This window comes from Rutidosis leptorrhynchoides, chromosome 7 (genome assembly GCF_046630445.1).
Source record: "Rutidosis leptorrhynchoides isolate AG116_Rl617_1_P2 chromosome 7, CSIRO_AGI_Rlap_v1, whole genome shotgun sequence".
Taxonomy (NCBI): domain Eukaryota; kingdom Viridiplantae; phylum Streptophyta; class Magnoliopsida; order Asterales; family Asteraceae; genus Rutidosis; species Rutidosis leptorrhynchoides.
Window position 1 is genome coordinate 1,211,466 of NC_092339.1, and position 15,090 is coordinate 1,226,555.

General features: G+C 32.4%; 1 long non-coding RNA gene across 1 annotated transcript; it reads left to right on the plus strand.

The window, feature by feature from the left end:
- Nucleotides 1-12,218: 12,218 nt before the first annotated feature.
- Nucleotides 12,219-13,647, plus strand: LOC139858584 (uncharacterized). Its single transcript, XR_011762998.1, has 3 exons — nucleotides 12,219-12,458; nucleotides 12,838-12,872; nucleotides 13,035-13,647. It is a non-coding gene; the product is annotated as an uncharacterized lncRNA (long non-coding RNA).
- The last annotated feature ends 1,443 nt before the right edge of the window (nucleotides 13,648-15,090 follow it).

Below are 15,090 nucleotides of genomic sequence, written 5' to 3' on the forward strand. Positions count from 1 at the left end.
AGTGTTTGTAGGTGTTTTTGGTCGTTGGTGTATGGATTAGATATAAAGGATATGTAATTTTGTTTTCATGTAAATAAGTCATGAATGATTACTCATATTTTTGTAATTTTATGAGATATTTCATGCTAGTTGCCAAATGATGGTTCCCACATGTGTTAGGTGACTCACATGGGCTGCTAAGAGCTGATCATTGGAGTGTATATACCAATAGTACATACATCTAAAAGCTGTGTATTGTACGAGTACGAATACAGGTGCATACGAGTAGAATTGTTGATGAAACTGAACGAGGATGTAATTGTAAGCATTTTTGTTAAGTAGAAGTATTTTGATAAGTGTCTTGAAGTCTTTTAAAAGTGTATGAATACATATTAAAACACTACATGTATATACATTTTAACTGAGTCGTTAAGTCATCGTTAGTCGTTACATGTAAATGTTGTTTTGAAACCTTTAGGTTAACGATCTTGTTAAATGTTGTTAACCCAATGTTTATAATATCAAAAGAGATTTTAAATTATTATATTATCATGATATTATGATGTACGAATATCTCTTAATATGATATATATACATTAAATGTCGTTACAACGATAAACGTTACATATATGTCTCGTTTCAAAATCATTAAGTTAGTAGTCTTGTTTTTACATATGTAGTTCATTGTTAATATAATTAATGATATGTTTACTTATCATAATATCATGTTAACTATATATATAACCATATATATGTCATCATATAGTTTTTTACAAGTTTTAACGTTCGTGAATCACCGGTCAACTTGGGTGGTCAATTGTCTATATGAAACATATTTCAATTAATCAAGTCTTAACAAGTTTGAGTGCTTAACATGTTGGAAACATTTAATCATGTAAGTATCAATCTCAATTAATATATATAAACATGGAAAAGTTCGGGTCACTACAGGTACCATGTTGTCAAATGACGTGTTGCGTACATAAAGTACCGTGTTGTTAAATGACGTGTTACGTACAATCATGAGATCTTATGATTAATCTTCTCGTGTTGTTTACGGGTGGTCCTGAAATATGTAAAATCAAATCATAAGTAATTATATATAAAATATCATATTAATTAGAAAAGATATGATTAATTTACTTTATCTCCAAATATTTTCGAAGCTAAACTAGCTTCGGATACCCAATCTTGTTTTAGTCGTAGTTTCTTCATTACAACTCCGTTTTTGTTGGTTCAACTTGCCACTTCCTTGGATCGAGTCAAATTTTAAGAATATGAACTTAAAATACCTTAGTTTGTATTCGAAATCACAGGTTATAGGTCAAACTTTGATAAAACTTATGAAAGTGATCATTTCCGTTGTAAAAACAACATCTAGATGATCATTTTTACAAAAATACTTACACTTTGAGTTACACCATGAGATTTTTATATATTAACATATTCATAAGAAATATCATTTTTCCAGAATATAAACTTCCAATTCAAAGTTTAAGATGGTTTTTAATTATCCAACCCAAAACAGCCCCCGGTTGCACTCCGACGACGTAGATTCAGTTTTTAAGGCGTTCTTTGTAAAACTAAGTTATATCTTGTTAAGTTAGCATATCATTATGATATATTACAGGTCTTGAAGTGTTTTAAAAGTTAAGTTAGAAGGATCTATTTAGTTTGCAAACAAGTTTGAAATCATTCAAACTATGTTCTTGTTGTTAAAATTTTACAACATAAAATAAGATAGCTATATAATTATGAATCGAACAAGATTATGAACAAGGTTACTACCTCAAGTTACTTGGACAAAGTTACTGTAAGAGATAAGAAAAAATCTTGGAATCAAAGAGTGGTGGAGTTAGATCAAAAGGTTGGAAGTATACTTCTTCAAATGGGTGGTTATTTTGATATGTTCTTGAAAGAGTTTTCTTATGGTGTTTAAGGCTTGTAATTGAAGCTAAATGATGGGGAAAATGCTTGGAGATGATCAAGTATGAAGTTAGGAGTATTTTGAGAGAGAAATGAGGGTGTAGGTATGAGAAAATGGAGTGAAGAAATGGTGTTCATTCATAAAAACGTTTTTAGTTTATAAAGAAAGAAAAGGATTCCAAATTTTGTTTTCTTACTAATAATTCATGCTACTTGACAAATCCTAGTTACCTCATATCTAGGGCAGTAATAATGTTGATTAGGATGTTGATTTGATGTGTATATACCAATATTAAATACATATAGAAGCTGGGTATGATACGGGTACATATACCCTAGATATACGTATAGAAATCTTGAGGAAACGGAATGAGAATTCAAATATAGCTATCTTTTGTGAATATACTTATATTGTTTTATGTATTTAAGTCCTTAAAAAGTGATTAAATACATTATATATACGATACATGTATAAGCATTATAGGTTATAAGTATATATATCAAAGAATGTTAAGTATAGTTATCGTTTTGAAAACTTAAGTTAGTAGTTTCAAAATATACTTATAACTCATTGTCATTAGTACACAATGAGATGTTAAACCATCCTTAGATCATGTTAAATATATATAAATACATATATATACACAAACGTATAATTATCGTATGTTATATAGTTCGTGATATCATCGGTCAAATTGGACGGTCAAACGTTGTGTAAAACTCTTTTCAAAAACACAAGTCTCAACAATTTGGATTGCTTATCATGTTGGTAAGGTTTAATTTATGTAAATATTAATCTCATAAGTATAAAACGATAGGAAAAATCCGGGTCGTTACACTTCATGTTGCCCTTTTCTTCGTACACCATTAAGGGTTCTCCTTCTTCTCGTACAATGCGAATTGCATTTTTATAACATATGATCTCTGCTTTCACCTTCTTCAGCCAGTCCATGCCAACTATTACCTCAAAAATCCCTAACTCTACTGGTATCAAATCAATCTTAAATATTTCGCTACCCAGTTTAATTTCTCGATTCCGACATATATTATCTGCTGAAATTAATTTACCATTTGCTAATTCGAGTAAAAATTTACTATCCAAAGGCGTCAATGGACAACTTAATTTAGCACAAAAATCTCTACTCATATAGCTTCTATCCGCACCCGAATCAAATAAAACGTAAGCAGATTTATTGTCAATAAGAAACGTACCCGTAACAAGCTCCGGGTCTTCCTGTGCCTCTGCCGCATTAATATTGAAAACTCTTCCGCGACCTTGTCCATTCATGTTCTCCTGGTTCGGGCAATTTCTAATAATGTGGCCCGGTTTTCCACATTTATAACAAACTACATTGGCATAACTTGCTCCGACACTACTTGCTCCGCCATTACTCGTTCTGACACCATTTGTTCCTTTCGTTCTATTAACCCCTGGTCCGTAGACCTCACACTTCGCTGCGCTATGACCATTTCTTTTACACTTGTTGCAAAATTTGGTGCAGAACCCCGAGTGATACTTTTCACACCTTTGGCATAGCTGCTTCTGATTGTTGTTGTTATTGTTGTTGCGGTTATTATTGTTGTTGGGATGATTGTTGTAGTTGCTGTTGTTGTTGTTGTTGGGCCGTTTGTTGTAATTGCGATTGATGTTGCGATTGTTGGGATAATTGTTGCGATTATTGTTGTAATTGCTGTTGTTGTTGTATTGGTGATTCTTATCACCGTTTTCCTCCCACTTTCTTTTGACTTGCTTCACATTGGCCTCTTCAGCAGTCTGTTCTTTAATTCTTTCTTCAATCTGGTTCACTAGTTTGTGAGCCATTCTACATGCCTGTTGTATGGAGGCGGGCTCATGTGAGCTTATATCTTCTTGGATTCTTTCCGGTAATCCTTTCACAAACGCGTCGATCTTCTCTTCCTCATCTTCGAATGCTCCCGGACACAATAGGCACAATTCTGTGAATCATCTTTCGTACGTGGTAATATCAAATCCTTGGGTTCGTAACCCTCTAAGTTCTGTCTTGAGCTTATTGACCTCGGTTCTGGGACGGTACTTCTCGTTCATCAAGTGCTTGAATGCTGACCACGGTAGTGCGTACGCATCATCTTGTCCAACTTGCTCTAGATAGGTATTCCACCATGTTAACGCAGAACCTGTGAAGGTATGCGTAGCGTACTTCACTTTGTCCTCTTCAGTACACTTACTTATGGCAAACACCGATTCGACCTTCTCGGTCCACCGTTTCAATCCGATCGGTCCTTCGGTTCCATCAAATTCCAAAGGTTTGCAGGCAGTGAATTCTTTGTAGGTGCATCCTACACGATTTCCTGTAATGCTAGATCCAAGGTTATTGTTGGTATGTAGCGCAGCCTGTACTGCGGCTATGTTTGAAGCTAGAAAAGTACGAAATTCCTCTTCATTCATATTCACGGTGTGTCGAGTAGTCGGTGCCATTTCCTTCAAAATAGTCAAATGGAACAAGTTAATCATACAGAATATTAAGAGTAGTTAATAGTATTTCGTAGCATAATATGAACTCATTTATAAAAGTTTTTTCTTCATATTAGCGTTTTATAAGTTTAAATTCGGGTAGTACCTACCCGTTAAGTTCATACTTAGTAGCTAATATACAATTCAACTACTACAATTCTATATGAAAAACTGATTGTAATAATATTTCGCGTTCAAACTTTTATACAATATTTTACAAACTTACAATACCGCTTATTTTACATAAAGCATGAAATATAGCACACAATAACTTTGATACAAGATAGTTGTGAAGATAATTCTAGCTAGTACACAAGTCGTTCAGCAAAGGCAATAAAGATATGTAATTCATACGTCCAGAAACAAGTCATGCATTCTGGTTTTACTAGGACTACTTCCCATCCTTGGTCTTGTGGAACATAACCGTTATGGCCGTTGATAAGACAGCGTGTTGTAACGTCGTCAAAGGGACGAGGGTTATGTAATGACCAACAGTCTCGTAATAACCTAAAAACCTCATTTCTTACCCCAATTACCGACTCCGTCACTTGTGAGAACGTTTTGTTTAATAGTTGTAGCCCGATGTTCTTGTTCTCACTTTGGTGAGAAGCGAACATTACTAACCCGTAAGCATAACATGCTTCTTTATGTTGCATGTTAGCCGCTTTTTCTAAATCACGAAGTCCTATATTCGGATATACTGAGTCAAAATAATTTCTTAACCCGTTGCGTAAAATAGAATTTGGGTTCCCCGCAATATATGCGTTAAAGTAAACACATCGTAACTTATGGATTTCCCAATGTGATATCCCCCATCTTTCGAACGAAAGCCTTTTATAAACCAAGGCATTCTTGGAACGTTCTTCGAATGTCTTATAAACTGATCTCGCCTTAAATAGTTGTGCCGAGGAATTCTGACCGACTCTAGACAAGATTTCACCAATCATGTCTCCGGGTAGGTCTCTTAAAATATTGGGTTGTCTATCCATTTTGTGTTTTTATACTGTAAAATAGACAAGAGTTAGATTCATAAAAAAAATACTTATTAATACAAGCAATTTTTACATATATCATAAAGCATAAGCACATTATATTACATATATTACACCACACTAATACAACTATCTTATTCCGACTTGCTCGTTTCTTCTTGTTCGGTTTTGGTTCGTTTTGCCAAGTTTCTAGGGATATATGATGTTCCCCTAATGTGAGCCGTCGTTGTCCACATTGGTTTAGAAAAACCTGGTGGTTTAGAGGTTCCCGGGTCATTGTTACAACTTAAGGACTTCGGGGGTTGACGATCCATATAAAGTTCATCGGGGTTGGAATTAGATTTCTCTATTTTTATGCCCTTTCCCTTATTATTTTCTTTTGCCTTTTTAAATTCAGTTGGGGTAATTTCTATAACATCATTGGAATTCTCGTCGGAATCCGATTCATCGGAGAATTGGTAATCCTCCCAATATTTTGCTTCCTTGGCGGAAACACCATTGACCATAATTAACCTTGGTCGGTTGGTTGAGGATTCTCTTTTACTTAACCGTTTTATTATTTCCCCCACCGGTTCTATTTCTTCTTCCGGTTCCGATTCTTCTTCCGGTTCCGACTCTTCTTCCGGTTCCTCTTCGGGAACTTGTGAATCAGTCCACGAATCATTCCAATTTATATTTGACTCTTCATTATTATTAGGTGAGTCAATGGGACTTGTTCTAGAGGTAGACATCTATCACATAATATCAAACACGTTAAGAGATTAATATATCACATAATATTCATATGTTAAAAATATATAGTTTCCAACAAAAATGTTAAGCAATCATTTTTAAAGAAAACACGGTCGAAGTCCAGACTCACTAATGCATCTTAACAAACTCGATAAGACACACTAAAGCAAATTTTCTGGTTCTCTAAGACCAACGCTCGGATACCAACTGAAATGTCCCGTTCTTATTGATTAAAAACGTTCCATATTAATTGATTTCGTTGCGAGGTTTTGACCTCTATATGAGACATTTTTCAAAGACTGCATTCATTTTAAAACAAACCATAACCTTTATTTCATCAATAAAGGTTTAAAAAGTTTTACGTAGATTATCAAATAATGATAATCTAAAATATCCTGTTTACACACGACCATTACATAATGGTTTACAATACAAATATGTTACAACAAAATAAGTTTCTTGAATGCAGTTTTTACACAATATCATACAAGCATGGACTCCAAATCTCGTCCTTATTTAAGTATGCGACAGCGGAAGCTCTTAATAATCACCTGAGAATAAACATGCTTAAAACGTCAACAAAAATGTTGGTGAGTTATATGTTTAACCTATATATATCAAATCATAATAATAGACCACAAGATTTCATATTTCAATACACATCCCATACATAGAGATAAAAATCATTCATATGGTGAACACCTGGTAACCGACATTAACAAGATGCATATATAAGAATATCCACATCATTCCGGGACACCCTTCGGATATGATATAAATTTCGAAGTACTAAAGCATCCGGTACTTTGGATGGGGTTTGTTAGGCCCAATAGATCTATCTTTAGGATTCGTGTCAATTAGGGTGTCTGTTCCCTAGTTCTTAGATTACCAGACTTAATAAAAAGGGGCATATTCGATTTCGATAATTCAACCATAGAATGTAGTTTCACGTACTTGTGTCTATTTTGTAAATCATTTATAAAACCTGCATGTATTCTCATCCCAAAAATATCAGCTTTTAAAAGTGGGACTATAACTCACTTTCACAGATTTTTACTTCATCGGGAAGTAAGACTTGGCCACTGGTTGATTCACGAACCTATAACAATATATACATATATATCAAAGTATGTTCAAAATATATTTACAACACTTTTAATATATTTTGATGTTTTAAGTTTATTAAGTCAGCTGTCCTCGTTAGTAACCTACAACTAGTTGTCCACAGTTAGATGTACAGAAATAAATCGATAAATATTATCTTGAATCAATCCACGACCCAGTGTATACGTATCTCAGTATTGATCACAACTCAAACTATATATATTTTGGAATCAACCTCAACCCTGTATAGCTAACTCCAACATTCACATATAGAGTGTCTATGGTTGTTCCGAAATATATATAGATGTGTCGACATGATAGGTCAAAACATTGTATACGTGTCTATGGTATCTCAAGATTACATAATATACAATACAAGTTGATTAAGTTATGGTTGGAATAGATTTGTTACCAATTTTCACGTAGCTAAAATGAGAAAAATTATCCAATCTTGTTTTACCCATAACTTCTTCATTTTAAATCCGTATTGAGTGAATCAAATTGCTATGGTTTCATATTGAACTCTATTTTATGAATCTAAACAGAAAAAGTATAGGTTTATAGTCGGAAAAATAAGTTACAAGTCGTTTTTGTAAAGGTAGTCATTTCAGTCGAAAGAACGACGTCTAGATGACCATTTTAGAAAACATACTTCCACGTTGAGTTTAACCATAATTTTTGGATATAGTTTCATGTTCATAATAAAAATCATTTTCTCATAATAACAACTTTTAAATCAAAGTTTATCATAGTTTTTAATTAACTAACCCAAAACAGCCCGCGGTGTTACTACGACGGTGTAAATCCGGTTTTACGGTGTTTTCCGTGTTTCCAGGTTTTAAATCATTAAGTTAGCATATCATATAGATATAGAACATGTGTTTAGTTGATTTTAAAAGTCAAGTTAGAAGGATTAACTTTTGTTTGCGAACAAGTTTAGAATTAACTAAACTATGTTCTAGTGATTACAAGTTTAAACCTTCGAATAAGATAGCTTTATATATATGAATCGAATGATGTTATGAACATCATTACTACCTTAAATTCCTTGGATAAACCTACTGGAAAAGAGAAAAATGGATCTAGCTTCAACGAATCCTTGGATGGCTCGAAGTTCTTGAAGAAGAATCTTGACACGAAAACAAGTTCAAGTAAGATCATCACTTGAAATAAGATTGTTATAGTTATAGAAATTGAACCAAAGTTTGAATATGATTATTACCCTGTATTAGAATGATAACCTACTGTAAGAAACAAAGATTTCTTGAGGTTGGATGATCACCTTACAAGATTGGAAGTGAGCTAGCAAACTTGAAAGTATTCTTGATTTTATGTAACTAGAACTTGTAGAATATATGAAGAACACTTAGAACTTGAAGATAGAACTTGAGAGAGATCAATTAGATGAAGAAAATTGAAGAATGAAAGTGTTTATAGGTGTTTTTGGTCGTTGGTGTATGGATTAGATATAAAGGATATGTAATTTTGTTTTCATGTAAATAAGTCATGAATGATTACTCATATTTTTGTAATTTTATGAGATATTTCATGCTAGTTGCCAAATGATGGTTCCCACATGTGTTAGGTGACTCACATGGGCTGCTAAGAGCTGATCATTGGAGTGTATATACCAATAGTACATACATCTAAAAGCTGTGTATTGTACGAGTACGAATACGGGTGCATACGAGTAGAATTGTTGATGAAACTGAACGAGGATATAATTGTTAGAATTTTTGTTAAGTAGAAGTATTTTGATAAGTGTATTGAAGTCTTTCAAAAGTGTATAAATACATATTAAAACACTACATGTATATACATTTTAACTGAGTCGTTAAGTCATCGTTAGTCGTTACATGTAAGTGTTGTTTTGAAACCTTTAGGTTAACGATCTTGTTAAATGTTGTTAACCCAATGTTTATAATATCAAATGAGATTTTAAATTATTATATTATCATGATATTATCATGTATGAATATCTCTTAATATGATATATATATATACATTAAATGTCTTTACAACGATAATCGTTACATATATGTCTCGTTTAAAAATCATTAAGTTAGTAGTCTTGTTTTTACATATGTAGTTCATTGTTAATATACTTAATGATATGTTTACTTATCATAGTATCATGTTAACTATATATATATCCACATATATGTCATCATATAGTTTTTACAAGTTTTAACGTTCGTGAATCACCGGTCAACTTGGGTGGTTAATTGTCTATATGAAACATATTTCAATTAATCAAGTCTTAACAAGTTTGATTGCTTAACATGTTGGAAAAATTTAATCATGTAAATATCAATCTCAATTAATATATATAAACATGGAAAAGTTCGGGTCACTACATAATGTCACTCATGAGTCTTTGCTACGGCAGAAACGTGGGAGACCAATTGGTTCCAAAGATAAAAATCCTCGAAAAAGAAAATCAGCTGATAATGAGGTAAATGAAAGTGTTCAACAAGAACCATAAATCAATACTCCTTCTGCAGAGGATATTGATAAATGTAAATACATAAATTGCAATAAATTATGCAATATTATGAAACTGAAATGAAATGAAAAATCTTGATGAGATATTTTCATATAATGTTACAATGACATCATGAATAAAGATGATGATCTGGAACCAAAATCTGTCATTGAATATCAAAATAGACGTGACTGAACTCAACGGAAAGGAGCAATACGAGCTGAATTAGAATCGCTCACTAAAAGAAAAGTTTTTGGATCAATCGTTATCACTTTTAAAGATGTGAAACAATGGGATACAAATGAATTTTTATCCGAAAAGAAATGTGCAAATGAAGTTACAAGGCAAAACTAGACTTGTAACTCAAGATTTCCCACAAAGACCAGAAATGAATTAGGAGAAAAACTTATCCTCCTATAATGAATATAATTACTTATTAGATACTTAATCAACCTGGTAGTTATTTAAATGCATCTCATGGATGTTGTTACTACTTATCTGTATGGATCACTTAATAGTGATATATATATATATATGAATATACCTGAAGGGTTAAGGTATCATAAGCATCTAATGCAAAACCCAAGGGAATATATTCCATTAAATCACAAAGATTTCTAAATGGGTTTATACAATCGGGACGTATGTGGTATAATCGATTAAATTACTACTTGATAAGAAAAGGGTATACATATAAACTTATTTGCACGTGTGTTTTATAAAAACAATGTTCGGATATGTGATCATAGCTGTTTATATCAATTATCTTAAACAAAGAAATCTATGAAGCCATTCAACTTCTAAAGAAAGATTTTAAAATAAAAAAATCAAGTATTACGTTGATTTACATATTGAGCATATAACTAATGACTTACTTATACATCAAACAACTTATACCGAAAAGATTTTAAAATATTTTAATATGGACAAGACAAAAACCATTAAGTACTCATATGGTTGTTAGATCTTAATATTGATACTAATCCATTTCATCCTCTAGAAGATCATAATATTGATACTAATCCATTTCATCCTCTAGAAGATCATGAAGATCTTCTTGGTTCAGAAGTTCCATATTTTAGTGCAATTGGGGCTCTTATGTATCTTATAAATTATACAAGATCTGACATTTCTTTTGCAGTTAATTTGTTGACAAGGTTCAGCTCAGCCCCTACCAAAAGACATTGGAATGGGATCAAACAAATAGTTTGATACCTTCGGGGAACTACTTATTTATAATTATTTTATTCTAACAACTCGAAACAAGATTTGTTTGGTTATACAGATGCAGATTATTTATCTGATCTACATAAAGCTAAATCTCAAACTGGATATGTATTCCTAAATGGAGGCACCGCAATATCATGACGTTCTCAAAACAAACACTTGTTGCAACATCATCAAATCATGCCGAAGTGATTGCATTACGTGAAGCTACTCGGGAATGATTTTAGTTAAGATCAATGATACAAATCATTATTGATTCTTGTGGACTAGAACGCTATAAAAGCCCAACAACTATCTATGAAGATAATACAGCTTACATAGTACAAATGAAAGAAGAGTATCAAAAATGACAGAACAAAACATAAATGCTGACGAGGCGCTAAAACTATAAACGGTCTTAACGGTCATAAGTTTGATGGAAAAGAATGGTATATTGGTAAGGCTCAGAAAAAGACTGAAAGGGAATAGGAATTGAAACAACAGTTTGAGCAAACCATGAAGGAGACTGTAGACAAATCACAAGGGTCAAACTTGTACATAAAAGATTTAGATGATACAGTTTCAGATGAAAACCTCAGATTCTTCTCATATACTCAAGATCTCGTAAAAGACAACCAGATTAAAATGAGATACGTTCAATCAACAACTCTGCTGATCTTTATACCAAAGCAATGTCAATCGCTGTTTTCAAAACATACGTTCACAATATTGGCATGAGGCAAGTTCAAAAGATGTGACGACTCAGCGTTGTCTACTTGAGGGGGAGTCAACTCTATGCTGCACTCTTTTTCCCTTAGCTAAAGTTTTATCCCACTGGGTTTTCTTTAGCAAGGTTTTTAACGAGGCAGTATTAATTGCTCTTTAAAAAAAAATTACCATCCAAGGGGGAGTGTTGTAAATTTAGTAGTTAAATATGGATGGTAATTAGTCAAATATGGATAGTAAAATTTGTACTATATATATGCATAATGTAAGTTACAAAAACACACATATACATTAAATACATCACACTTCTCTTCAACCTCTTTCTCTCCTATATCTTCTACAACACATCTCTCTTTTTTTGGTTCTTTCAATTTGAATATATTGAACCAGACCACTAAAGATAGTTATAAGCATACTGAAATATAACAACATTTACATACACACTAAATAGCGTAAAATACCTTCCAATCCTACTGGCCAAAACTAAACCCTATTACTGTTACACTATACCTAATTTCCTTTTCCCTTTTTCCCACCTTTTGATTTTACTCTATTATTTGTTCCAGATCGTTCCATCCCAATCCTCAAACATAGCTGATATTTCAATTTGCAAACATAACCTTACCTATTATCCCACCCACTTTTTCCTCACTTTCTCACTCTTTCATCAATCTCTCTGACTCTTTCTAAATTTCTTCACACCTAATCACCCTCCCCAATTATCAACTGATGGCGCCTTCGCTGGCACAACAGCGATGGCGATGGCGGAAAGGTAAGGAACGGTAGTGAACCAAATCCCACTTTCCTGGAGTTTCTGGTGAGTAACGATTGTTTTCTCCTTTTCTTCTTTTTTTGTTCAGTTTGTTGCTCACACCATATTCTGGTGATTTGTTGCGATTAGAAAGAGGAAATCCTCATATAAAGAATAGGGAAAGCTGGAATTGTAGTTTGCTTTATTAGAAATAGGAAATCCTCATATAAAGAATAGGGAAAGCTGAAAAGTTAGGGTTTTGCTTTATTAGTTCCAAGTTATTTTCGCTTCATTGTATCACCAAATGTATAATTCGAGGAAATTAAAGACGGTTTATGTTTTTGCTGTTATGGTGACGACCGTTGTTCTATTGATTTTGTAAGTGGTTAATTGGTTCAGTTAGTAATGTGTTCTTTCCGTTGTTATTTTCGGTTTGTGAATGTAGGTACCTGCTAAGTTCCATTTTTCGACTTATCAAAGGTAAATATTGTGTTCTTTTTCTTTCTGTATGTATTGTTCTAGGCGGTTGTTGATTGTGTTTTGCGAACACGTATTGTTTTGGTTACGACCTTATAGTGGTAACTTATAACTTGATGCCAAATTGAAAGTGGGTAACAAAAACTCTTATTGCTGAAATTGCAGAAAAGCTGCTGAATGTGGATCTCTTCTATTCAAGAATTGTTATATATAATCTTGAAATAGATAAATAATTGTTCTTCTATTGTCATTAGTATAAGGTGGGAAAGGTAAAATATGAAGATTGATGTCGGCCATTTGGGTCATCAACCTTAATTAAAGGTTCATGTTCACTTTAATGTTGTTACCTAACGTTGACATTTGTAAAGGGGATTGAATATAGTTAGCTTCATTATGACCAACAAGTTTTTCAATCGAATGCCTAACATAAGAATTATACATGCTGGATCAATAACCAAGAGGCTAAAGTCTCTAGAAATGGTGAGACTAATGCAACAATTTGTAGATGGTGAGTTTGATAATTTGTCGAACAGTACAATCCGACCGACTTCATTCATTAATGGTGGCCACCCTCCTCTTCATCTCCAGGTAATGCGCAATTCCTTCGAACTTCAACAGGGTTTTTTAAGATTGTGTGGAGAATTTCAGTAGAAATTAAGGTTGAATCATTTTTCATTCTTACATGTTGAATATTTTGAATCTGACTCTGTAAGCTTTTTCACTATTTTGTCATTTTATTTCTTCTTATTTGCTAAAAAAAACTTAACTTTATGTGACATTAGATATGGGTTTACTGGAATACATATGAATTTTTTTTGTTTATATGACGACTTTATTTTGATGTTTCTTTTTATTGTTGTGTTGCAAATCTTTGTAAGAAGAGAGTGTTGATTTGAGTAGTATAGCTGCTAAAAATCTTGACTTTATGCTAAATCGATGTGGGTTTTATGAGATTCATATGGGTTTTATTATTAGTTGGTTCATTTAAAATTTTCTTCTATGGGCATTGCTAAGTTGTGGAATATAGTTTTGATTTAGGGTTATAGTTGCTAAAAATCTTGACTTAAACTGAAATTTAGATCTGGATTCTTTGATTGTTCGAGCTGATTTTGAGGTTTTGTTGATTGTTGAGGATATAGACCTGATTGAGTGTTATTTGATTAGAGTTTATGATATCTCAACTGATTTTATATGTACATTTAATTAATTTTTTATTTAGGTTATGATAAGCATTTAGATAGAGTAACTTTTGTTTCTTGAAGTTTTGCTTTTAGTTTTTAATGGAATATATGTAACTACAAAACTCATGTAAATGTTAAGCTAATTATTGTGTACTATATAAACAGCAGCAACAACATCAGGGAAAAAAAAAAATCATCCAAACCTAAAACTTGAGTGGTAGTAGGGAAAGAATAGCAAGGACCAATAATTTTTTCAGTTCATTGCGGTTGTTCAAAACTCGCAGCGTAGTGCGAGGCACCAATCTAGTTTTTATCATTATTTCTATTACTCCTATTTTATTATGTTATTTAAATTAATATATATAATATAATATATATATTTGGTCTAGTAAATGTTTTGGGTGGTAATATTCTAAGCCCATCTTCAATTTATTACGTACAAAAACCATGTTGCATATACTAGGGACCAGGGAGTGAATGATCAATTATAAACTGAACATTTTATGAGAACTACAATAATTTCTGAATTTGATTCAAATGAAATTTTTGTAAGTTATACTTTTATTCATATTAGTTAAAGTGTAACTGTCTGTTAGGACCTTAAGTTAAATAGTAGTGGTACGGTTTCAACTCTGAAATTTTTATTTTTTTTTGGAAAAGCCAGCAAGAATTTATTGAAGCAATATGAACAATATTCTGTACAACTCATGCTACCATCAGCATGACATAAAACGAGACAAAAGTTCCGACTCTGATTTTATTGAGATTGATGATGCTCCTAGCCAATCTTGTGTTTGTTATTGTTCTCGGGTGGTTTGTATGTGTTCGAGTTTACAAACACATACATATAAATATAAATTATAATTATATGAAGTAATAAATTAATAATTCATATTCATATTCATAATTCATAATCCATCCATTATTCATATGCATAATCCATTATCCATTATATGTTTTAAAAGAAATCGAAGAAGTTCAATATATTATGGTAGAGTTGACAATCATCACCTAATTCAATATGGACGATCTAGATTAAT